Genomic DNA, 26,786 nt, shown 5'->3' with positions numbered 1-26,786 from the left:
TGAAGGAGCTCACTATCAACGAACAGTTGCATTTCATCGAAGAACCAGTTGAAATCACAGACCGGGATGTTAAGGTCCTCAAGCACACCAGAATACCTCTTGTTCGAGTTCGTTGGAACTCCCGTCGTGGCCCAGAGTTTACCTGGGAATGAGAAGACCAAATGAAACTCAAGTATCCCCAGTTATTCGGAAACAGTGCAACCACTACTGAGGCTGAAGCTACTACAGAATTTCGGGACGAAATTCCAAACCAACGGGGGATGATATGACACCCCAGGAAAACCAAGAAACAACACAACACAAGTAGCTTCCTCAGTAACTACGTACTAAATTTCGGGACGAAATTTCTTTCAAGTTGGGGATAATGTGACAACTCGAGTTTCCAAGATTCCATCTTCGCACTATTGCACGTTAATTGTTTAGATTGTTTGTTGACACGACTTGTTTGTTTCACAACTGTACACGTTATAATATGTTAAATCGTACTGTGGTTGATATGTTACATATGTGGTGTGCATTATATTTGAAGTATAGGTTAATGTTGTATTTAGAATTAATACTTTTGTTGTTTAATTAAATCATGCCAAACACCCCACTCACGAAATCACCCCAACCCAAATGCCCCACCCGAAAACACACCATGTCCGAAAACACCTAGGTGTTTCGTCCACCTGCTCACCAACGAAAACCAGAATGGGCTTTGGCCCAGTAACGTCCGGTTATAATTTTTGTTCATAGCCTTTACGCATAAGTTAATCGGAAAACCCTAACCACCTATCACAATCTCTCTCGTTTCCTTTGAACCCGACGGCTGCCTTCACTTTGTTCGAAGTCAGATTTTCCCCTGGATTGATCATTCCTTGTTCGGTTAGTATTTTCCACTGTTAAATAAACGATAGTTCTATATGGATGTTTATGATGCTTCGAGTTTTATATGCATGATAAGATCGGTTATATTATTGTATGTGAAACTGGATGATGATTTAGAGTCAAGGGTTGATATGATTGTTATTGGATGATATGAATGTGATCTGGAATACGTGAGCATGTTAACTTGCTAATAGTGTTTAATGAGGCATTATGTAATCGATTGGTTAAATGTACAAATGGAGTCTGTTGTTTCTAACATGAATTGCTTAGAATGGATCTGAGGATTGATAGGTCTCTAATCATGTTAGTTTAGTGATTGAGGATCGTTATGAATTGATCTGATTGTATGTTTATGCTGATGATTGATTCGTAACTGTTAGATAGATGGTCATTAGGGTTCCTGTAGTTATGTAACTGGTAATGATGATGTTGATGATTGGTGGACCCGACGAAAACCCCCCACCCAACGAAAAACCCCATCTCAACGAAAACAACTCGGGGATTTCGGCCCAAGTGATTTCGCCATAAGGGAATTCGCCAATTATGATTTCGTTGAATGCTTTGACACGTTTAAGTCTGTTAAGTGATTAACTCTGTTAGTTCAGCAAACTCAGTTAATTATCAGTTCTGGTAGATGTTAACTCTGTTAAGTTATACATGTTACCCTGTTAAATATGTAACTCAATCAAATGTGTTGATTCTGTTAAGCACCTAAACCCCTGTTAAGTTGTTAAGCTGTTAACTCTATTTGTTTGATTAACTCTGTTAGTTAATTAACAAGTGTTAGTTTATTATTTCTGTTATGTTTATAAACCCTGTTAAGTTGCTAACTTCATTATGACTAATAACTCTCAAGTGTGTTATTTAATAACCACATTAGTACAAACTGTGAAAGACAATATATGAAACATGAACTGCACGACTTTGAGTAATTGCTTATGTGATACGTGCTGATTGTTTAAGCACACACGGTGACATAGATTTCACGTGAAACTTTATGAACTTGAACTGATTAAGTATACGTGCATACTATAGGACTTGATTGATTATTTGTGAGCACTTAACTTAGCATACCGAGCAAACCAAGGTGAGTTCACACTCTTACCAAGGCATGGGATTCCCGGGGTTGGGAATGGGATTGAATGATACTTGTACTTTATCACTACTGGATTACGTACGACTATCCTAGTTAAGGGAAGGACACCTATAGATACAACTAGACTAGTAATACATGGGAAGCCCCCACTAATCTTCGCATACATGCCTAGGTGGCCACGATACAAACATTAATCTTCGCACACATGCCTAGGAGGCCGCGATACGAATACTAGTCTTCGCACACATGTCTGGGAGACCGCGATACTTATACAAATATAACTAGTCTTGAATACATGGGAAACCCCCACTAATCTTCGCACACATGTCTGGGAGACCGCGATACAAATTAATACGATACATGGTTTACTAAACGAACATACGGTTTACGAAACGAATACTATAACTAAACAACCAACTGTGAACTCGCTCAACTTTGTTGTTGACTCGTTGTTACATGCCTTGCAGGTCGTTAGGTACTCATGGAGCTTGCACAGGGAGGAGCAGTCGTTGTGGGACATGGATCGTGGATGCCATGTTAAACAATTATGACATTTCAAACTTATTACTTATGTTGGGTTTCTACATTATTGCTTCCACTACACACTTGATTATGTTTTGGTTTTTGAACACCTTTCGTATTGATGAATGACTTTTACGTATTACTTATAATGTTCAATATGATTAGTGGCTTGATCCTGGTCATGTCACGCCTCCATGCGGTGATACTCCGCGTGTGGATTTTGGGGGTGTGACATTCAAGATCGTGCTTCTGCCTCGATTCTTGGGCGTTCAGCACGCATCTGTTTAGTCATACCGTGTCTTCAGGTCATTGGAGTCTGTCGAGACTTTGGTGAGAGCTTTGGAAAACCAAGTAAAAGTCAGAGCAAGTCGTCAAGGTTGGGGTTTCACCCCTGGCTTAACAACTTCGTTCTTGTTTTGCTAAAATAGGGACGAAAATTCGCGCTAAAGTATGGATTTCACTCCTGGTTCAATGCGAATTCTCTCGTTTTATAGATAAATACAGATCAATTAAGCAATTTAATCGAGAGTTTGCGGTTTTCACACCTAATCTCGACTTAATCGCTTATTTATAATTGAAAGTTCGAGTGCAGTGACGGCGTAGCGTAAGCGAGAATAGCGAGAAGTAGTAACAAGCTCATACATAATCCCTACTGGACATGCACGAGTCAGTCTATTGGGTCCTAACTATAGACTAGGTCTCTAAGACATCGACCAGGACTAGGTCGAGTCTTGCCTAATTCCCTATAGTTATGACTCTGATACCAATCTGTCACACCCCAACTGATTGGCGGAAACATCGGGGCATGGCACTGAGCGAAACAGATTGTCCAGAAGTTTCCATAACAACTACAATTGTGACAACCCGAAAAATTAAGGTTTGCACTGCTCAAAATTCCGCTAACCTTTAGCGTGTGTCTCCGTGTTTATTTACTTGTATCGTGTATTATTAATGATCATGCGTGTATGCATAGAAGAAACCGTTAAATACGGTAGTGTGTTATTCAATTAATTTAGAGAACCAACTTGATTAGGCCGCAAACTCGTTTAGCACTCCCTCATACAATTGGGCTCGAGGCCCAACCCGAACTTGTACACTTATCAGTATGATAACCATACATATTTCACCCAAGCCCAAATATAGATATAGAAATTGGGTCGGTGATCCACTTGGGCCGCGAACCTGATTAACCTACACACACACATCCGAAACTCATATTGGACATGGGTACACCAAAGTCATACTTGGGTCGAGTAAAGCCCAAGTGGATCCATTGTGTTTTAAGGGCCGGTTGGGTGGAGAATTTATATACATTCATGGATTGCGTAATATGATTAGCATTGTGCACATTCAAACCCTACCCCCACCTCCTCTATTTGTTGTGCGGCGAAAGAGGACAAGACCCCCCCCCCTGTTCGAGATTGCACCGTGATCAATCAGATTCCGGTTAGTAGTTCCCACGTATTATTTTTCATGTTTGTGTATTAGGGATTGGTTAGTATGTTGATGTATAAGTTAGAGTTCTTGATCAGTTTTGTGTTGTGTGTGTAGGATCGTTATGCTGACCCGAATGAGTCGTTCAGAGGAGCTTTGATCAATTACAGGTGCGGAAAACAAGTAATTGACTTAGAAATAGCTGATTCTTCACTTTTAACACTGATTGTATTGATTAGAACGTGAATACACTCAGTCTTCACACCGGCAGCAGTTCGGCGTGGAATACAAGGTAATGCATACTGATTTCGCTCATACATGACCTATATATAGCCTTGTAATTTCGCTCGAAATAGCACGAGACACCAGGAGTGAAATCAGATACTTCTGATTTCGCCCGGAATCACCTAAGAGACCCTAGGAGCGAAATCAGACACTTAACACACTAACTCTTCCTATTTTCTCATTAAACGTGCCCTGATCTATACAATGTAATCTACGACTCAATACAAGACGAAGTCGACAGATGTATGCACTAACAGACTCCCCCTCAGATGTTGACGAGTCGCAAGTGTCGAGTCTTCTAGTCTTCAATCTTGATCAGTCTCTGGGCTTCACTTTCACTAACAGCATCAACAGACTCCCCCTAACAATGTGCTGGCATTTCTTTGTTCTTCAGCAACATCTGCTACAGGATCGTTGACTGGCTTTCACAGGCCCAAAATTGTTGCCTGGCTTTAACTTTGACCACAGAATCGAAATCTGGCTCAAGCTCTATCCACAGAGTCCTCAGGTATCGTAATCTGGCTCTCTGAACATTAGCTTTTCAGGATCGATCAGCCTGGCTCTTCAGGAGATTGTACCAAGATCGTCACTTGGCTCTCGTTCTGCTCAGGACTCAAGATCGATTAACCTGGCTCAACTCAGCCTGCACAATCTCTGCCTCACAATAAATTTCACAAATTTAAATATTTCAAATATCGAGGCAAACACCAACACATACTCTCCCCCAGACCAAACTATCTTCTTTGATGAACCAATTGTTGATTTCAAAATACATTTTGATGTTCAAAACACACTCCCCCTCACAACAATGTCATCATGTTTAGCACTTGAGACTTTGAAAATCAGCTCTTCAACATCAGTTGTCGAAAATCTTTTTGAATTTTCAAACGTTTATACTTAAAACACACACAAAATCTTTTTGGATTTTCTGAAAGAAAGTAAATGACACCACTTGTAGAATCAAGAGAATGCAGAAATGAAATATTTACAAACAATATTTTTGTGAGTTCGTGTAAGAGGATCATATCAGTTTTTGAGACATGTCACTAACACCGTTAAGCTGTATTTCATTTTAAGTTCTAAACAATTCACTTAGATTGTCAGTATATTTGTCCACTTAAATTTTCACACAAAGTTCATTTGGTCCGAGATACGATGTTAATGTTTTAAACACTTGAACTTATTCGTGTGTCCCACCACTTGAATATACTCCCGTATCCAGATCCCAATATTCAGTCTTACAGGTGAGTATACCTAGATGATATATGTAAGGGGTTATTTGCGAGGGCCATGAGAGCTCAGGTCGATACTTCCGTATACGCAAAGAGATGACGGCTTTGACTTTTCGGTGTGTCCCCTTTAGAGGATCTTTTGATTACAACAGCAGTGACTATCAATTTTATTGTTTCATCAACTTGCTGGGGGCGAGCCTATATTTCAAAGCATTTGCAGAAAGCATTATCCGGGGACTAGGTCAGTATTTCCATACAGTAAAAGTCCCGGGATAATACCCCAGATATCACTGAGCATAAAGACCTAGTATCTCAGAATAAGGGACCTTTCAAACAAGATTTTAGGGGTTACCTATATATCCAAGAAGTTGTTACCCACTGATGTGTGTAAAATGCAACATATAAATTACATCAAATGAGGCATAAAACTAACCCTTTTTAAGTACTAATGTTGGAAAAAGTGTATTTTTGTCTTCCTTTTGTATTTTCAGGATTAAATGAGCTCAAATTAACAAAAGAAGCAAAAAGACAGCTAAATCTAACATAAATACAAGAAAGGGAACAAAAGTGGACTGCCCGACCCCTCGACAGCATCCTCCCAAGTAAAACAGAGAAGGCAGAAGACTGAACACGCCCCGTGCTCAGCGAGCACGGGGCCGTGCCCAAGAAGCAGCAAAAAAAGACAAACCTGTAGAAGCTTCTATTGCTCACCACGAGGCTGTGCCCAGTGAACACGGGGGCGTGCCCAAAGTACTGCAGGCGCATTTATTGTAATTGTGAATTACAATTAATGAAGAAAGAGAGTGTCAGACGGGCACGGGGACGTGCCCAGCGGACACGGGGCCGTGCCCAGGCTTCTGTTCAGCCTATAAATAGGAGTGCTTGGATCCATTGCAACTCATCCCTTGGCACACCACCTCTCTCACACTTCACCTGTGACAACCCGAAGTTTCAAGATCCTTCCTATGCATATTAATTGTTTCGCAAATTCTGTTTTACAATTTGATCTGTGTGGTGTCGTGTGCAATTACCTGAAAGGATTATATGTAGTCCATTTTATTAACTTTACTCAACATACTGACAAACATTAATTCATCAATATCTAAATTAGAACTTTAGGCAAGCATGGTATTGGACCGTCAATTTAAAGCAGGTGCAATGTGAAATAGTGGCTCCAAAGTCTTGCAAGAGTGGCCTGACAATTATGAACCTTATAATCTAATTGGACCAAAATTGTTTGTAGATATTTTAAAATGGGAGTTAATAGTGGGCCGACTATGTTTTGAGATTGGTATGCACGTGCACACACCATATATCCGAATTATATTGGGTTTCGGCCCACTCTCATGTCTGGCCATAATGATTTAAGTTGAACTAGGTTATACTTATTTATAAATATAAAATAGAGTTAAGTATATTGGAATATTTAACAAAACAAAACCCTATTCTCCTCTCAAGACTTTGAACGGCTGTAGCAGACCCCCCCCCCAATCAACGTATCATACACTTTCAAGGCATCATACGTGCATTCATTATTGATAGGTATGTGGGTTATACTTTGCACATGTTATGTTAAGCTTATTGGTATTATTGATCATATGTGTATTCATGAGTAATGTTTGAATGATGTTGAATGCATGAATGTATCTGATAACTAGTGGATATATAGGAATGTGTGGTTGTGCGTTCATGATTGTAAGTATGTAATCGGTTTTGTTTGATCATGTTTGAAATCAATATAATAAACTTAAATCCTATTGGACCTAAATCCAAAAGCTACTGACCACATAATTATTGCTTCCATTTGATCAAGAATCACATGCCCACATGCAAACATTAAATGTACAAGTGATCTATAAGGGAACATGTAAAAATCAGATTCAAAACTCAGCTTTATTAATAAACCTCAATGTAATGGCCGACAATAAAGGAAGTATGGTTAAGGGTTTTGCAGAAGATGACGGTTTGTGATATGTGATGAGTATTTTCGGTTGTGTGTATATGCATGAAATTGTCAATTAATGACTTGTTATTATTTGAAATTAAGTATGCAAGTTGATTGTTTTTCTAGAAACTGTTATATGCTTGATCAGTTATGTATTTGTTTTGAATATTGCTCATAATAAACAAACAGATGTTTGGGGCCCATGGACTACAATTCTATACTGGTTTAATCAGTTCTGGGTGGGTGCTAGTTGTTAGTCATTGTTACTTAAAATAATCGAATGAATGAGGAAATCATGGGGGTGATAGTAGACCCATAATTAATGGCATGTTAGAACCACACGCACACTTCAATCAGGATTGCGCACACCTATGTGGGCCGGGTGTTATCTGGGCTATGTATTGAGCATTTGGGCTACACACTAGTCGGAGGGCCATAAACATAAAATGGATCACACATTTGTAACACACCACACACTCTTGATAGAATCACACAATTTATAAATGACAGATTAACTGTTAGGTGGTCTTGTGAAACCATAACGAGTAATGCGAACTTGTATGTGATGTGAACATCTGTTATGTGTTATACATGAGTTATACCATAACCCTTATGGTATATGCAACCTGTTAAGTATGTGGTCTGAAGGTGTACATATATATATATACATGAAACTGATTGTTATCAGTACTATGCTAGGACATGTTTGACCAACTGTACGCGTTAGCAAGTAACTAATCTTACCGAGCAAACCAAGGTGAGTTCACACAAGCCAAGGCATGGGGTTCCCAGGGTGGGAATGGGGATTTAATGATTCACTGTACATACATAGATGATAGAACCTACTGCTAGACTAGTAACACTTATTGAACGATCTTCGCACACCTGCCAAGGGTTGGCCGCGATATTATGACTGACTTCGCACACCTGCCTTAGGAAGGCCGCGAACTGAACTTACTAATCTTCGCACACCTGCCTGGGAGGCCGCGATACAAATAAACCTAGTCTAGAATACTTGGGAAGAACATCCCCTAATATCTTCGCACACCTGCCTGGGAGGCCGCGATGGAAATATGATACATGTTATAAACGAACGAACATACTACTACTCACACTATACTATTACTAAACTGTTAACTGTGAACTCGCTCAACTAGTCGTTGACTCTCTGCTGCATGCCTTGCAGGACCTTAGGTACTTATGGAGCTTGCACAAGGAGGAGCGGGTCGTTGTGGACAAGGACTCATGATTGCTTGTTAAACAATTATGATATTTTAACTATTGACTATGTTGGGTTTATTTACATGCTTCCGCTACTTAAACAAAAGTTTGGTTTTGAACATCAATCATGTCGTGATGAATTATATTAACTTTTATTATTAAATGCTATGTTCGATATGATTGGTGGCTTGATCCTGGTCAGTCACGCTCCCAAGCGGTGGTACTCCGCTGTGTGGATTTTGGGGGTGTGACAGATTGGTATCAGAGCCATTGGTTATAGAGAACTTGGTTTTAATATGGGGAAAACGTTTTTATTAAAACCAGACTATAACCAGAACAGTGCTCTCAACGATCCACAACGATGCTTCGCTCCACGTGCAAGACTCAACATCCTAGGTAATAAGGTTTATGTTTATTACCTGTTTGCTAGAACTGCATAGAACTTTGCTCGTAGTATGCTTACATTACCCTGCTCATTACTTACTATTGCTTACGAACATCTATGTGCTTACACTCTTCTGTCATCGCACTACTCGCGAACCATTCATACTTATGCTACCTTTACTGTTTGATCATGTCTGGACGTGTTAATATGACTCAAGCCTAGTTGACGGCTCTTATTAACGAACAAGTTGCTGCGGCGCTTGCCGCCGCACAAGCAGGAGGTATAACCTCCTATTCCAGACTTATCCTAGGATGTTAGATCCTACTCTCGTGACCCAACTCTCGCGCTTAACCTTGACCTATCTTTCTCGCGCAACGGGTCAGAACGCACAGCAGCTTGTCTGCACATTCAAGAACTTCATGGACTGTCGTCCAAGCGCATTCAGTGGCACAGAAGGAGCAGTGGGACTACTCCATTGGTTTGGGAAGCTCGAATCAGTATTCGAGATGTGTGAATGCCCTGAGGCTCGCAGGGTCAAGTACGCCACTGGTACTTTGGAAGGAATCGTGCTAACCTGGTGGAACGCGCAGGTACAGATACTAGGGTTGGCAGCTGCTAACGCCACCCCCTGGAACGAATTCAAAGAATGCATTAAAAGGGAATACTGCACCCGTGATGACATCTACAAGTTGGAAGTGGAGCCTTACCATTTGAAAATGACGGGGTCAGAAATTGAAGCTTATACGAAACGGTCAAACGAACTGGCCATCTTGTGTCCAACCATGGTGGACCCTTCAAGCAAGCGTATTGAATTGTACCTCAAGGGTCTAGCCTCAGAGATTCAGAGCCATGCTACATCGGCTAACCTCGACAATATCCAAGACATTCAGTGTCTTGCTCATCGCCTCACGGATCAGGCAGTGGAACAGAACGGGCTGCCTAGTTGTATCAGCGCTATTACTACTGCTACCACTTTTGCTACTCCCGCTACTCCTAGTGACAACAAGCGGAAATGGGATGGGTATTCCAGCAAGGGTTCAGCTACCGTTCGGTCTCAAGCACAGCAGCAGCGCCTGAATAGTGATCACCAGAGCCGAGTCAGCCAACTTCTGGTGGTCAGGGGCAGGGTGGATATCGGGGAATTCACCCAATGTGTAACTAATGCAACAGACACCACGGTGGTTAGTGCAACGAGGGACGTTGCCAGAGGTGTCTCAAGATGGGCCATGAAGCTAAGGATTCAGGAGCCCACGGCCTGCAAATCGGAATCGCCAGCAGCAACAGCAAGAAGAAATCCTATGCAAAGAAAAGATTGTTCGCATTCCTCGTTCTAGTCAAGAACCTCGCGAAGTTCAAAGCGACAAGAGTGGTGCTGTGGTTGGCATCACCTCTTTCTTGAAGGCTCAGAAATGTTTGCGGAAGGGCCACACCGCAATTTTGTCTCTCGTTACTGACGCATCAGCGAAAGAAAAGAAGTTGGAAGACCATCCAGTTGTACGCGACTTTCCCCAGGTGTTTCCTAAAGATTTACCTGGTCTACCATCTCATCGTCAGGTCGAATTTCAAATCGAGCTCGCTCCAGGAGTAGCACCCATAGCTCGAGCACCGTATCGCTTAGCTCCACCAGAATCGGAAGAACTATCGACGCAGCTACAAGAAATCTTGGATAAGGTATTTATCCGACCTATCTCTTCGCCTTGGGGAGCTACAAGAACTCTTGGATACCAATTATCTGTGAAAAAGAATTATGGCACCTTCAGGATGTGAAATTGATTACCGTGAACTGAACAAGGTCATAGTGAAGAACCGTTATCCTCTGTCGCGTATTGACGACCTATTCGACCAGTTGCAAGGGTCGAGCTACTACTCCAAGATTGATCTGAGGTCAGGGTATCATCAGCTGAGAGTCCGCGAGGAGGACGTCTCCAAGACAGTATTCAGAACTCGCTATGGTCATTAAGAGTTTCTAGTCATGCCATTCGGGCTTACGAACGCGCCCGCAGTCTTCATGGATCTTATGAACAGGGTGTGCAAACCCTATCTAGACGAGTTCGTCATAGTTTTCATCGACGACATTCTGATCTACTCCAAGAATCAGGAGGAACACGAGCAGCACTTACGTCTTATCTTGGAACTTCTTCGAAAGGAGCAACTGTACGCAAAGTTTTCAAAATGCGACTTCTGGCTTCGTGAAGTCCATTTCCTAGGCCATGTGGTGAACAGGGATGGGATTCATGTCGATCCATCCAAGGTAGATTCGATCAGGAACTGGCCAGCACCGCGTACACCGACAGAAATACGCCAATTCTTGGGTTTGGCGGGATACTACAGGCGGTTTATCAAAGACTTCTCCAAGATCGCGCAGCCACTTACTATGCTGACACAGAAGGGTGTCACCTACCATTGGGGAGATTCCCAGGAAACCGCTTTTCAGTACTTGAAGGATAGGCTTTGCAGTGCACCTATTCTCTCATTGCCAGAGGGCACTGACGATTTCGTGGTCTATTGTGACGCATCGATACAGGGGCTTGGTTGTGTATTGATGCAGCGTGATAAAGTTATTGCTTACGCTTCGCGGCAACTCAAGATTCATGAACGGAATTACACGACGCACGATTTAGAGCTGGGAGCTGTTGTTTTCGCGCTTAAGATATGGCGACACTACCTGTACGGTACCAGGTGCACGATTTACACCGATCACATGAGTCTCGAGCATGTTCTTAAGCAAAAGGATTTGAACATGCGTCAACGGAGATGGGTTGAACTACTGAACGACTACGAATGCGCCATCAAGTATCATCCAGGCAAGGCCAATGTTGTGGCCGACGCCCTCAGTCGAAAGGACACCCTACCTAAGCGCGTGCGAGTGCTACAGCTTACTATTCAGTCCAGTCTTCCTGCACAGATACGAGCTGCTCAGATAGAAGCATTGAAACCCGAAAACGTCAAGGCTGAAGCCTTACGCGGCTCAAGGCAACGTATGGAACAAAAGGAAGACGGCGCCTACTATGTAACGGGGCGTATTTGGGTCCCACTCTATGGCGGTTTACGAGAGCTTGTGATGGACGAAGCACACAAGTCTCGCTACTCGGTACATCCAGGGTCGGACAAAATGTACCACGACATCAGAACTACTTATTGGTGGCCTAGCATGAAGGCCCACATCACCACCTATGTTGGCAAGTGCTTGACCTGTGCCAGAGTCAAGGTTGAATATCAGAAACCCGCAGGCCTACTTCAGCAACCCAGGATACCACAGTGGAAATGGGAAGAGATTTCCATGGATTTTGTTACAGGCCTACCCAGATCCCAGCGTGGGAATGACACCATATGGGTGATCGTGGATCGACTCACCAAGTCTGCACACTTCCTGGCTATAAAGGAAACGGATAAGTTCTCCACTCTCGCAGACATCTATCGTAAAGAAGTTGTTTCGAGGCACGGGGTGCCCATCTCCATCATTTCGGATCGGGATGCACGATTCACGTCAGAACTATGGCAAGCGATGCACAAATCTTTCGGCTCACGGTTAGACATGAGCACAGCATATCATCCTCAGACGGATGGGCAGTCTGAGCGAACGATCCAAACTCTTGAAGACATGCTTCGGGCATGTGTTATCGATTTCGGCAACGGCTGGGAAAAGCATCTCCCTTTGGTAGAGTTCTCATACAATAACAGTTATCACACCAGCATACAAGCCGCTCCATTCGAGGCATTGTACGGACGTAAATGCCGGTCACCTCTCTGTTGGGCAGAGGTGGGGGATAGTCAGATTACGGGTCCAGAGATTGTAGTGGACGCCACGGAAAAGATCGCGCAGATACGACAACGTATGGCGGCAGCACGCGACCGTCAGAAAGCCTACGCGGATAAGCGTAAAAAGCCATTGGAATTTCAGGTTGGGGACAGGGTTTTACTAAAAGTCTCACCCTGGAAGGGTGTGGTACGTTTTGGAAAACGAGGCAAACTCAATCCGCGGTATGTCGGACCATTTGAGATTATAGAAAGAATAGGCCCAGTAGCCTACCGATTGAACCTACCAGCTGAACTGGGGGCAGTTCACAATGTCTTTCACGTGTCGAATCTGAAGAAGTGCCTATCAGATGAGACCCTTATCATTCCTTTCAAAGAACTCACTATCGACGAGCGGTTGCAGTTCGTCAAGGAACCTGTTGAAATCATGGACCGGGATGTGAAGGTCCTCAAACACAAGAGAATCCCTCTTGTAAGAGTTCGTTGGAACTCTCGACGTGGCCCAGAGTACACCTGGGAACGTGAAGACCAAATGAAAGAAAAGTACCCCCAGTTATTCGGAACCAATGCAACCACTACTGAGGCTGAAGCTACTACTGGGGAATTTCGGGACGAAATTCCAGATCAACGGGGGGAGGATGTGACACCCCAGGAAAACCAGTGAACGACACGACTTACCTAGCTTCCTCAGTGAGTGCGTACCAAATTTCGGGACGAAATTTCTTTCAAGTTGGGGATAATGTGACAACCCGAAGTTTCAAGATCCTTCCTATGCATATTAATTGTTTCGCAAATTCTGTTTTACAATTTGATCTGTGTGGTGTCGTGTGCAATTACCTGAAAGGATTATATGTAGTCCATTTTATTAACTTTACTCAACATACTGACAAACATTAATTCATCAATATCTAAATTAGAACTTTAGGCAAGCATGGTATTGGACCGTCAATTTAAAGCAGGTGCAATGTGAAATAGTGGCTCCAAAGTCTTGCAAGAGTGGCCTGACAATTATGAACCTTATAATCTAATTGGACCAAAATTGTTTGTAGATATTTTAAAATGGGAGTTAATAGTGGGCCGACTATGTTTTGAGATTGGTATGCACGTGCACACACCATATATCCGAATTATATTGGGTTTCGGCCCACTCTCATGTCTGGCCATAATGATTTAAGTTGAACTAGGTTATACTTATTTATAAATATAAAATAGGGTTAAGTATATTGGAATATTTAACAAAACAAAACCCTATTCTCCTCTCAAGACTTTGAACGGCTGTAGCAGACCCCCCCCAATCAACGTATCATACACTTTCAAGGCATCATACGTGCATTCATTATTGATAGGTATGTGGGTTATACTTTGCACATGTTATGTTAAGCTTATTGGTATTATTGATCATATGTGTATTCATGAGTAATGTTTGAATGATGTTGAATGCATGAATGTATCTGATAACTAGTGGATATATAGGAATGTGTGGTTGTGCGTTCATGATTGTAAGTATGTAATCGGTTTTGTTTGATCATGTTTGAAATCAATATAATAAACTTAAATCCTATTGGACCTAAATCCAAAAGCTACTGACCACATAATTATTGCTTCCATTTGATCAAGAATCACATGCCCACATGCAAACATTAAATGTACAAGTGATCTATAAGGGAACATGTAAAAATCAGATTCAAAACTCAGCTTTATTAATAAACCTCAATGTAATGGCCGACAATAAAGGAAGTATGGTTAAGGGTTTTGCAGAAGATGACGGTTTGTGATATGTGATGAGTATTTTCGGTTGTGTGTATATGCATGAAATTGTCAATTAATGACTTGTTATTATTTGAAATTAAGTATGCAAGTTGATTGTTTTTCTAGAAACTGTTATATGCTTGATCAGTTATGTATTTGTTTTGAATATTGCTCATAATAAACAAACAGATGTTTGGGGCCCATGGACTACAATTCTATACTGGTTTAATCAGTTCTGGGTGGGTGCTAGTTGTTAGTCATTGTTACTTAAAATAATCGAATGAATGAGGAAATCATGGGGGTGATAGTAGACCCATAATTAATGGCATGTTAGAACCACACGCACACTTCAATCAGGATTGCGCACACCTATGTGGGCCGGGTGTTATCTGGGCTATGTATTGAGCATTTGGGCTACACACTAGTCGGAGGGCCATAAACATAAAATGGATCACACATTTGTAACACACCACACACTCTTGATAGAATCACACAATTTATAAATGACAGATTAACTGTTAGGTGGTCTTGTGAAACCATAACGAGTAATGCGAACTTGTATGTGATGTGAACATCTGTTATGTGTTATACATGAGTTATACCATAACCCTTATGGTATATGCAACCTGTTAAGTATGTGGTCTGAAGGTGTACATATATATATATACATGAAACTGATTGTTATCAGTACTATGCTAGGACATGTTTGACCAACTGTACGCGTTAGCAAGTAACTAATCTTACCGAGCAAACCAAGGTGAGTTCACACAAGCCAAGGCATGGGGTTCCCAGGGTGGGAATGGGGATTTAATGATTCACTGTACATACATAGATGATAGAACCTACTGCTAGACTAGTAACACTTATTGAACGATCTTCGCACACCTGCCAAGGGTTGGCCGCGATATTATGACTGACTTCGCACACCTGCCTTAGGAAGGCCGCGAACTGAACTTACTAATCTTCGCACACCTGCCTGGGAGGCCGCGATACAAATAAACCTAGTCTAGAATACTTGGGAAGAACATCCCCTAATATCTTCGCACACCTGCCTGGGAGGCCGCGATGGAAATATGATACATGTTATAAACGAACGAACATACTACTACTCACACTATACTATTACTAAACTGTTAACTGTGAACTCGCTCAACTAGTCGTTGACTCTCTGCTGCATGCCTTGCAGGACCTTAGGTACTTATGGAGCTTGCACAAGGAGGAGCGGGTCGTTGTGGACAAGGACTCATGATTGCTTGTTAAACAATTATGATATTTTAACTATTGACTATGTTGGGTTTATTTACATGCTTCCGCTACTTAAACAAAAGTTTGGTTTTGAACATCAATCATGTCGTGATGAATTATATTAACTTTTATTATTAAATGCTATGTTCGATATGATTGGTGGCTTGATCCTGGTCAGTCACGCTCCCAAGCGGTGGTACTCCGCAGTGTGGATTTTGGGGGTGTGACATCACCCACCACCCACCACCACCATAACACCATCATCCACCACCATCATCCATTGTCCATCATAGAGTGTGTGAGTCGTCTCGGGATCCAAGATTGATCGTAAGAGTTCTTGACAATCAAGGCCATGTTTGCCTAAGTCTCTTACATCACTTGGTGAAGACAAGTGTTTAATATAATACTTTTTATTTTTAATCTTTTGCACTTCTTAATTGGTTTTGTATTAATGACTTTAATAACTAGTTTCTTATGTTGAAGGTGATTCTTCCTTATCGTTTGTCCGTGGTGTCTTGGCATTATTTTACTGTCTATATAAAATAAAATATTTTCACCATTCATATCTCCACGGTCTATATGGAGGTATGTTGGCTACCTGGTCAGGGGTTAAGGGAACGGTTTGGTAAGAGTCTTGCCCTTGTTCAGCGTTTAGAGGTCCTGCAAGGGACCTGGGTCAAATTTAGTAGGACCTCCTTCAATACCCAAAGGTATTGGATGGCGGGGATCCAAACTCTTTGATCCCCAGCATTTAGTTAGTTTTATTTTCTTAGTTTAAAAATCTTTTTTCTAACATTTTGATTTGATTAGACGTTGAGGATAAACCGGTACTAAAAGCTCTTGTGTCCTTGGACGACCTCGGTATCTTACCAACACTATACTACTTCTACGATGGGTGCACTTGCCCATATGTGTGTTTAGTGTTAGTAAATATCGTGTTTTATAAATTTAAAACTTGGCTAAAGTGTAAAAAGGGCTTAAAATATATACCTAAAACATATTACACTAAACAACGCATCAAATTTTTGGCGCCGTTGCCGGGGACACAAGGAATTTAAGAAAGCTAGGAATCAACGGCCTAATCATTTTTTTTATTTTCTTTTTATTTTTTAGGATTTTCTCAGTTTTTCAGCTTCTGCAGAGCTCAGCACAGGCCGTGCCTGGTCGGACACGGGCCGTGCCCAGCAGTGTTACTGGCAGTTTTTAGTTTTCCGAGTTACAAAAGGCTGACCACGGGGCCGTGTCGGTGCAACACGGGGCCGTGTCCAACTCTCCAGTAACAGGGGTCCGGAAAACAATCACTGTAACTCCGACCACGGGCCGTGTTCATTGAGCACGGGGTCGTGGTGAACTTTCTGACCAACATTCTTTTCTGTTTTTGTTGCAGGACTTGGAACCAGACGCCACCTCTACGTAGTGCATGAGCTCCAGTTCTAATAAAGACATAAAAGAACCTTTCGAAGAACCCGAACGCTTTCTCAGAAAAAGACTAAAAGCCAAAAACCAAGAGAAAGTGTCGGGGAACCACCTTCCAATGGCGGACCAACGTACCCTCATGGATTATCTACGACCCACCGTAGGTAATCTCGGCGCCGCTATCAATGCACCAATTGTCGAAGCCAATAACTTCGAACTTCGGCCACATTTGATACAGATGCTTCAAAACTCTGCAACCTTCCATGGGCTTGCGGACGAGGATCCCCATCTACATATTACTAATTTCTTAGAAATATGTGATACCTTTCGGATCAATGGAGCATCAAATGACGCCATCCACCTCCGAATGTTTCCTTTTTCACTAAAAGACCGAGCAAAAGCTTGGCTTAACGCCCTCCCAGCTGGATCGGTAAACACCTGGGATGAACTAGCCCAAAAATTTCTGTATAAGTATTTCCCTCCCGCTAAAATGGCTAAATTAATAACTGAAATTAATACATATTCACAAGAGGACGGGGAATCCTTATATGAAACTTGGGAAAGGTTCAAGGAGCTATTGCGAAAGTGTCCACATCACGGCCTTGCGATATGGCAACAAGTATCCACTTTCTATAATGGGTTGTTGCCACACACAAGGCAAACACTTGACTCTAGCTCCGGGGGACTTTTAGGTAATCGCCGCCCGCATGAAATATATAATCAAATTGAGGAAATTGCTCAAACCAATTTTCAGTGGCACACTCCCCGAGGCAATAAATCATTTGCCCCGGGCGCCCATAAGGTTGATAAAAGCACTTCTTTACAAGCCCAAATCGAGGCCCTTTCTTCAAAAATTAAAAAGTTGGAAATGACAAAAACGGTCTCGGTTATGGCTTGTGAAGGGTGTGGTGGGCCACATGAAAATTGGAGTTGTATGAAAGAAACAGACGATCAACAAGAATCGGTAAACTACATTGATAATAGACCTAGGCCGTCGGGTCCTCCAACGGGCACCTACAACCAAGGATGGCGAAATCACCCTAACCTTGGTTGGAGAGAACCCGGCAATGGTAGTAACCAACAAAGCATAAACCAACGAACAAACTTTCAACAACCAAGAAATGAGTCACAAAATTTCCCTCAACAACAAGGTGGACGAGAAAGGCTTGAAGATACTATATCTCGCCACATCTCCGACACTGAAAAGAAAAACTCGGATAGGTTTCTACAATTAGAATCAAATTTTAGAAATCAACAAGCTAGTATTCAAAACATCGAAAAACAAATAAGTCAACTAGCCCAAAATTTCTCCGAGAGACCACAAGGCGCGTTACCAAGCAATACCGAAACAAACCCAAAGGCCCAAGTTCATCTCATAACACTACGGAACCGCACCGTGGGTCCTACGGAAGGCCCGCCGCCTACCGAGGAGACCGCAACACCGCCCCAACAAGAGAAGGGTTCTCCTCCCTCACCAGAGCCTACCAAGGCTCCTCGAGTTCCGTACCCTGGTAGGTTAATCCGTCAAAATACCAATGAGCAATTCGCAAAATTCGAAAGTCTACTAAAACAATTGCATGTCAACATTCCTTTCATCGACGTCATAACCCAAATGCCTAAATACTCTAAGTTCATGAGGGACTTCCTCACTCATAAAAGGAAAATTGAAACATTGCAATTAGTTAACTTAGGCGAAGAATGCTCTGCCCTCTTACTCAACAAACTCCCCCAAAAGAAAATTGATCCCGGAAGCTTCACAATTCCTTGCTCGATCGGGGACTCCCCCGTTCGTAATGCACTAGCCGACCTTGGGGCTAGCATTAACCTCATGCCCTCATCAATGTTCAAAAGACTCGGCCTAGGAAAAACGAGTCCTACAAAATGAGCATACAACTTGCTGATCGATCCGTCAGATTCCCGCAAGGTGTCATTGAAAATCTCCTAGTCAAGGTCGACAATTTCGTCTACCCAGCCGACTTTGTCATACCTGATATGGAAGAAGACACCGAAGTCCCCCTCATACTAGGGAGACCATTTCTCGCCACCGCACAAGCAGTGGTGGACATGAATGACGGAACACTCACTTTAAAATATGGGGATAATGAAGTAAAATTCGGGGTTGGGAAGAGAATAGAGGACGATGACCCGGTCAATTACATGAAGGTTATTGATTCGAGTTTGGATGATGCTCTCCGACAGTGCAACATGGGATGCAAAACATCCCGCTCGGAAAACATATAACCTCGCCTTGGGTCTAGCCAAGGACCCTTATAAACATGGCGCACCACGGAGGCATTCCGCGGAACTATCCTTAGTTTAGTTTAATCTTTTAATTTTAATTTGCAGAAATAAAACACACTCGGGATGGTCAAGGATAGCAAGGGAAACAGGAAACATGGCCCATGCACGAAAACAGGGCCATCCGACAACAATTTCTTCATTACAGTAAGCTCAGCACGGGCCGTGCCTAGCTAACACGGCCCCGTGCTGAACATCCTGCAGAAAATTGCCCAGTTCAGGTAACTGGACACGGGCCGTATTCACTGAACATGCCCCCGTGTCCAGGCTTCTGTTTCTTTTCTTTAATTGTTGTTACTGGCACCTGAACACGGGGCCGTGCCCGGTCACCACGGGGCCGTGTCCAGACTGCCAGTAACATAAAATTTTGCTTTTAATACCATTTTACACATTCAATCAACCTAAAATTTTATTTTTGGGACACATTGAGGACAATGTGTAATTTAAGTGAGGGGGGATGCTAAAACCTTGAATTTTGCAAGTCCTAATAACAAGCCTTACACAAAACTCTATTGGAACCGCTAATCACCCCAAATTTTTTCAAAATTTTCATTTTTTTTACTTGTCTAAGTTTAAGTTGGGAATTCTAAGTCTAACAAGGTTATATTTTTATAAGTTTACAACCGATAGCGTCGTGATAAAAAGAACCAACATAAGAAAATTATGAAACGGCATGACAAGCTTTGTTAAAATTTGATTATATATACTTGATCACATAAAAACACATTCCCACAAAAGTGAGTTTTGAGTCTTTATTGAGCATACAAATATACATCTTTACGCTAAATGCTCATTTTTCGTTTCTTGTGTGAATAGCCGCTTGGTTCTTACGACTCTAGAACTTGCCACGACAATTCATTCCCGGTCCTTACCAACTTAAACCCAATTAAGTAAATGATGGAGGCATTAGGACTAACCCTTTTTCTTTCAACACCATTATTTATATTTTTCTTTTCACCTACCCAAAAATTCCCCCTAGTTAACCCCTTTGAGTCTAAACCTTTTCATTTCTTAACCCAAAACCCTTTTTACCCACCAAAAACCCTTTTTATTTTTACCTTTTCTTTTAGTAACAAGCTCGGTTTTCGTGTGACTATGAAAAAAAAATATATATTTTACAATGAAGTTGGAAATAAACAAACAAAGCTCCTCAAACAAAAAGCTTGTTTGAATAAATACTTCATTAAAAATAGAAAGTCACAAAAACAAATGTTTTGCGAAAACTGACGCCTTTTACGCCTTTCGCCCTTTTCTACTAACTACTAACCCAACTACCCACCTTTAGCCCAAGCCTAACCCTTCACCCAAAAAGTACTCTTGATATTTACAAAGGTATAAAGTTAAAAAGGAGGAGGATTGATTGCTTGGCAAGCTTACGGTAGGAATAAGTTCCATGCCTGTGACAACTCGAGTTTCCAAGATTCCTAATTCGCATTTATTGCACGTTGACTGTTTAGTGTTTACTTACACGACTTGTTTGCTTTGTAACTGTATACGTTGTGATATGTTTAAAGTTATTGTGATTGTTTGACATGCTATGTGTTTTATATATAAAGTGTTTGGCTCGTGAACTTATAAACTGTTTAAGATTTTAACAACCCGACGAAACACAAGTGTGTTTCGCCAATAACAACCACGACGAAACAGGCGTTTCGCCATTAGGCCATCTCGACGAAACAAGAGTGTTTCGTCATCCTCATCCCGACGAAACAGATGTGCTTCGCCGGCCCAGTGATTCGCGAAGCCCAGTAAGGGCCCAACACGTTAATTCGAGTATTAAAACGTAAACAACCTCAGTTTCACATCTTTTAACAAAAATCAGAAACCCTAGAGTTCCTTTTCTCTGTTGACGGCAATCTTGTGTTCCCGAAGACCCCGAATCGATCAAGTTACTATCCCGTTCATCGTGGTTAGTGTTTAACCTTTGTGTGATTGTTTGATTTTACCATCGTTAACTGTTTTTGCTTGAATTCATTAGGATCGATGCTAGATAATGTTGTGTTCATGATTGATTGATGAATTAGTTAAAATGGAATATATTATCGGTTACGGTTCTATGTGTCGGATTGGATTGTTTGTGGTTGAATCAATATATAGATTAGAGTTTATGTTAATGACTTTAATCGTCTATGCCATTGTTCATGAATGGTACAAACATGTTTCTGAACGATGAAATTGTGATGTGATATTCGTATGCTAGATTGTCTAAGGTTAACAGATGATTATGTTCTGATTAGTAATCAATGATATCGATGATTTGTTGAATGTCTGTATGATTTCCGAATGATGATGACGGCAGTTAGGGTTTATATGATTTACGTAACTGTTAGAACGACGTAACTGGTACCCCAGACGAAACATAGGTGACGGCGAAACGGGTGTGTTTCGCCGAAACCAAACTTGACGAAACTGACATGGCGAAACAAATCTGTTTCGCCGAGACCATTTACGACGAAACAAATGTGACGAAACAGAAGTGTTTCGTCGAAGGGGTTCATGGCGAAACAAGGGTGTTTCGCCGAAGGGGTAATCTGCACAGTAACTTAATTTAACTCTGTTAAGTGTTAACTGGATTGATTAACTGCTGTTAAATGTTAAGCATAACTTGTATGAGCTTGACTACGTGCTTTGTGCTACTTGGTGATCATTGATTCAGTAAATCACTATGAGTGTGCTTATACGTGAACTTCGTGAATATAAACTGATTATGTACACGTGCATACTTTAGGACTTGGCTGATTGTTTGCGAGCACATACTTTAGCATACCGAGCAAACCAAGGTGAGTTCACACTCTTACCAAGGCATGGGATTCCCGAGGTTGGGAATGGGATTGAATGATTACTTGTACTTTCATTGTTACTGGAATTACGTACCACTGACCTCGTTAAGGGAAGGTCACTCATAGATACTGCTAGACTAGTAATACCTGGGAAGCCCCCACTACTCTTCGCACACATGCCTGGAATGGCCGCGATACAAATACTAATCTTCGCACACATGCCTGGAATGGCCGCGATACGAATACTAAACTTCGCACACATGCCTGGAGGGCCGCGATACAAATATAACTAGTCTAGAATACATGGGAAACTCCCACTAATCTTCGCAAACATGCCTGGAGGGCCGCGATACAAGTATATACGATGCATGGTTTACTAAACAAACAAACGGTTTACGAAATGAATACTATAACTAAACAATCAATTGTGAACTCGCTTAACTAGTTTGTTGACTCGTTGTTACATGCCTTGCAGGTCGTTAGGTACTCTTGGAGCTTGCACTGGGAGGCGCGGTCGTTGTGGACATGGATCGTGGATGTTATGTTAAACAATTTTGTCCTTTCAAACTTAATACTTATGTTGGGTTTACTTTTATGCTTCCGCTAAACATTGAAACTATACTTATGTTTTGAACACCTTTCATATTGTTTGGTTGAATTACATTTACTTTTTACATTGTTCAATATGATTGGTGGCTTGATCCTGGTCATGTCACGCCTCCATGCGGTGGTACTCCGCGTGTGGATTCTGGAGGTGTGACAGATTGGTATCAGAGCCATTGGTTATAGAGAACTTGGTTTTAATAAGGGGGGAAACGTTTTTATTAAAACCAGACTATAACCTGTACAGTGCTCAACGATCCACAACGACGCTTCGCTCCGCGTGCAAGACTCAACACCATAGGTACTACTATTCATGTTTACATTGCCTACTTGTTAGATTACATAGAACTTTGCTCACGGTATGCTTAGATAAACATAACACTATTTGCCTGAGAACACTTGTGTGCTTACTCTCTTCTGTCATCGCACTTTTCGCGAACCTCTCTCACTTATGTTACCTTTGCTATGAATATCATGGCTGGACGCATTAACATGACTCAAGCCCAGTTGACGGCTCCGATTAACGAACAAGTTGTTGCGGCACTTGCAGCCGCACAAGCAGGAGGTATACCCTGCAGTCGTAACTCACACTAGGATCTCTAGATCCTACACTCCTAAACTAACTCATGTGTTTAACCTTGTCCTGTTCTTATACACAACAGGTCAACACGCTCAGCAACCTGTTTGCACTTTCAAGAATTTCATGGACTGTCGTCCTAGCACATTCAGTGGCACTGAAGGAGTGGTTGGACTCCTCCATTGGTTTGAAAAGCTCGAGTCTATTTTTGAGATGTGTGAATGCCCTGAGGCTCGCAGGGTGAAGTACGCCACTGGTACTCCAGAAGGCATTGCGCTGACTTGGTGGAATGCGTAAGTTCAGATTTTAGGGTTGGCAGCTGCTAACGCTGTTGGTGCAGTTGTCTGTCGACTACATCTTCATTCGTGTCTTAGAATAGAACTGATGGTATAATGAACGGAAAATGAGAAAACATGTAATAGATAGGTCAGCTCATTGGTCCAATTAGGTTAGGTTCGCTCGAATGGACAAGACTGGTCCGCTCGAACGACATGTGTTCTGGTCCGCTCGAATGTCAACATTGTATGGTCCGCTCGAGGGGTTCATGATGGGTTCGCTTATATGGTTCGCTTATTGGGCTTGTCCAATAAGCGAACCCAAACGCCTATAAATAGGTCATTTGAGCGATTCAGAGGTAACGGTGTGTTGAAATCGTACCGAAGTGCTGCCGGTGCGAGATTTGAGCTGTAAAAGATTGTCAGATCAATAAACAAGTAGTTAAAGTGATTTGCGTGCTATTTCTACCTTAGTTTCTTGTTATTCCGCACCTGAAACCAAGGAGAAAGCCTCTGAACGACTCATTTAGGTCAGCAAACGATCCTACAATTGGTATCAGAGCTCAGGAGGAGGTTCTTTGCAGAAAATAGCCGGATTTCGTCACTTTTTCTTACTTCTACACCTTCTTTTATTGATTCAGGAAAATTTCACAGTCAAAATTGGTCCAAATTTTCACAGATTGTGCGCAATTGTATCGAGACAAACCCTGGAAAGTTTGGTGTTGAAATTCGAAGGAAAAATGGGTCAAACCAGGAGGTCCGCTTATCCGGTCGAATAATGGTCCGCTTATTCAGACGATTAGTGATCCGCTCATTCGGTTCGCTCATTCGAACGGTCCGCTTATTTGGTCCGCTCCAAAGGAATTCATCCGGTCCGCTTTTCTGATCAGTCCGCTCCAAATCAGCTTGTCCGGTCCGCTTATACATCCGGTTCGCTCATTCAACCTATCCGGTCCACTTTTATGTCCAATTGCTGATTGGTCCGCTTTTCTGTCATCCTGGTTCGCTTATCTGTCAACAACTACGTATCGGGATTTTGTGAAAAATGGCGATGGTGTTTGATGAACAAGAGAACTATTATTTCGAAAAATTTAATGATTGGCATCACGGATTTTTCGATGAGGGTTATAGAAAAGTGAGCAAAGATGGATGGGATAAAAGGTTTAAATATTTTTTTTGTCTGAAAGATGAAACTTTGGATGATCTTAAAGACCGATATGGTGTCTTACTGAATTATTTGAAAGATCATGAGATATATCCGTCAAATGCTGAGAAATTAGAGAAGTTTGCAGATGCATTACCGATTGAATGGGGTGAATGTTTGAAAAATTTAAGAGAAGACTCAAATTTTTCAAAATTACCACTAAAACAATTCATCAACAAACTTAAAGCTCATGAACTTGAAACCAGAAAGAAAAGGAAAGAAATGATCAAGGTTTTGGAGAATAATGTGCTAGATTTGGATTCAGATGTGATTGAGGAGATGCACAAAAGGGTTGCTAAATGTGTCAGGGCAAAATATGTGCTGAAATACGATTTCAAACGAGGTTGTTATATTGATAATAATGGAAATCCTCTTGATTTTGTTAAAATCTTTTGTGCAGGTACATTCATAGCAAAGGAAGAAGAAACTCCAAAAGCTGAAGAATCGGTGAAGAATGAAACAATGTGCTTAAAATGCGATAACGTCAAGACTGATAATGATAAACTCGTGAAAGACATGGGAAGTTTGGCATCTGAAGTCAAAAAGTTGAAAAACGAGAAGCACGCTGCTGAAAACCAGATTCTTTGGTTACATGAAAATTGTGAAAACCTAAAAGCAGAAAATGACAAACTGTTAAATGATTTTAACAGTTTAACATTGAAAAATCAAGAATTTGAAGAGCAAATGAAAATTCTTGAAGATGGAAGAAATGTGTTCAGTAAAAACAACATTGAAAAACAGAAAATGATAAATTCCCATCTTCAGAAAAATATCGAACTTGAAAAAGAAGGTGAATGTGCTCAAATGAAAATCAAAAAGTTGGAAAAAGAGCTTGAAAGCAAACAGAAATTTTCAGAAGAATTAGATTTCTGGATTAAGCTTGAAAACAAGAATCTGAAAGCGAATGAATCAAAATTTCAGGAACAGATAAAAGTTTTGATGAATGAAAAATCTGTTCTTGAAAATTTGAAGAATGATAATGAGAAAATAATCAAGTCTCATTTTGGGAGAATATCTCAGCTTGAAAGTGAAGCTGAGAATTCGAGGAACAAAATTGATGAACTTGAGAAGAAATTGATAGGTTTTGTGACTAAATCAGACAATTTGAATTTTCCCTGTCCAAAACCAATCAATTCTGTTCCAATAAGTGACAATGTCACAAACTTTGACAATGTCAAAGTTAAAGATTGTGGTGAGAAATCTGACGATAAAAAGGAAAAGTTTCAGAAAACTGTTCTGCAATCGACTAAAAAGGGTGAATGCTCGAAGCAAAAACCTTTGAAGAAGAAAGCGGAACAGAAACAAAAAATTAAAAATGAGAAAATTGTTCAAAAAGATAATAAAAGCTCATCAGTTCGATCATCCAATCAAAATGAAAAATTACAAAAAGTAAAAAATGAAAACTCAAAAGTTGTTGGTAATAAGTGGTACAGGTCGGACCACAGTGCTTCAAAGCCAAATTCAGCAAATTTGAAAAAGGAATATCACCAAGACAAACAATGCTTTGATCTGAGCATTTGGACTCAAAATGGTGATTGGTACGATAACAGAGTGTGTTACAGTTGCGGATATCACGGACACATTGCTGTTAACTGCCAGTATTGGAATTATGAGACCAGAAGATGCTACAATTGTCAGATCAAAGGTCACATTGCCAGAGATTGCCCAAGGAAATCAAGTGAAAGATTGAGGGTTAATTCTCAGAAAGTGGCAAAGATTCCAGTCAAAGTCAAGCCCCAGGAACAGAAGGTTCTGAAACCTAAAGTTCAAGAACAGTCAATCCAGGAAAAGAAAGTTAAACTTTCACAGGGGCAGAAAGACAGACTGAGGAAAAAGAGGAAGAAGGCAAGAGAGTATCTTGAGAAGATTTTGTCCTCGGGTTCATCAGTTGGA

General features: G+C 41.4%; 1 non-coding gene across 1 annotated transcript; it reads right to left on the bottom strand.

The window, feature by feature from the left end:
• Positions 1 to 17,652: 17,652 nt before the first annotated feature.
• Positions 17,653 to 17,759, bottom strand: LOC118492713. Its single transcript, XR_004894715.1, has one exon. It is a non-coding gene; the product is annotated as a small nucleolar RNA R71 (small nucleolar RNA).
• Between the last annotated feature and the right edge of the window lie 9,027 nt (positions 17,760 to 26,786).

The sequence above is a fragment of the Helianthus annuus genome, chromosome 5 (assembly GCF_002127325.2).
Source record: "Helianthus annuus cultivar XRQ/B chromosome 5, HanXRQr2.0-SUNRISE, whole genome shotgun sequence".
In the NCBI taxonomy this organism is placed as follows: domain Eukaryota; kingdom Viridiplantae; phylum Streptophyta; class Magnoliopsida; order Asterales; family Asteraceae; genus Helianthus; species Helianthus annuus.
This window is presented reverse-complemented; position numbering and strand designations above follow the sequence as displayed.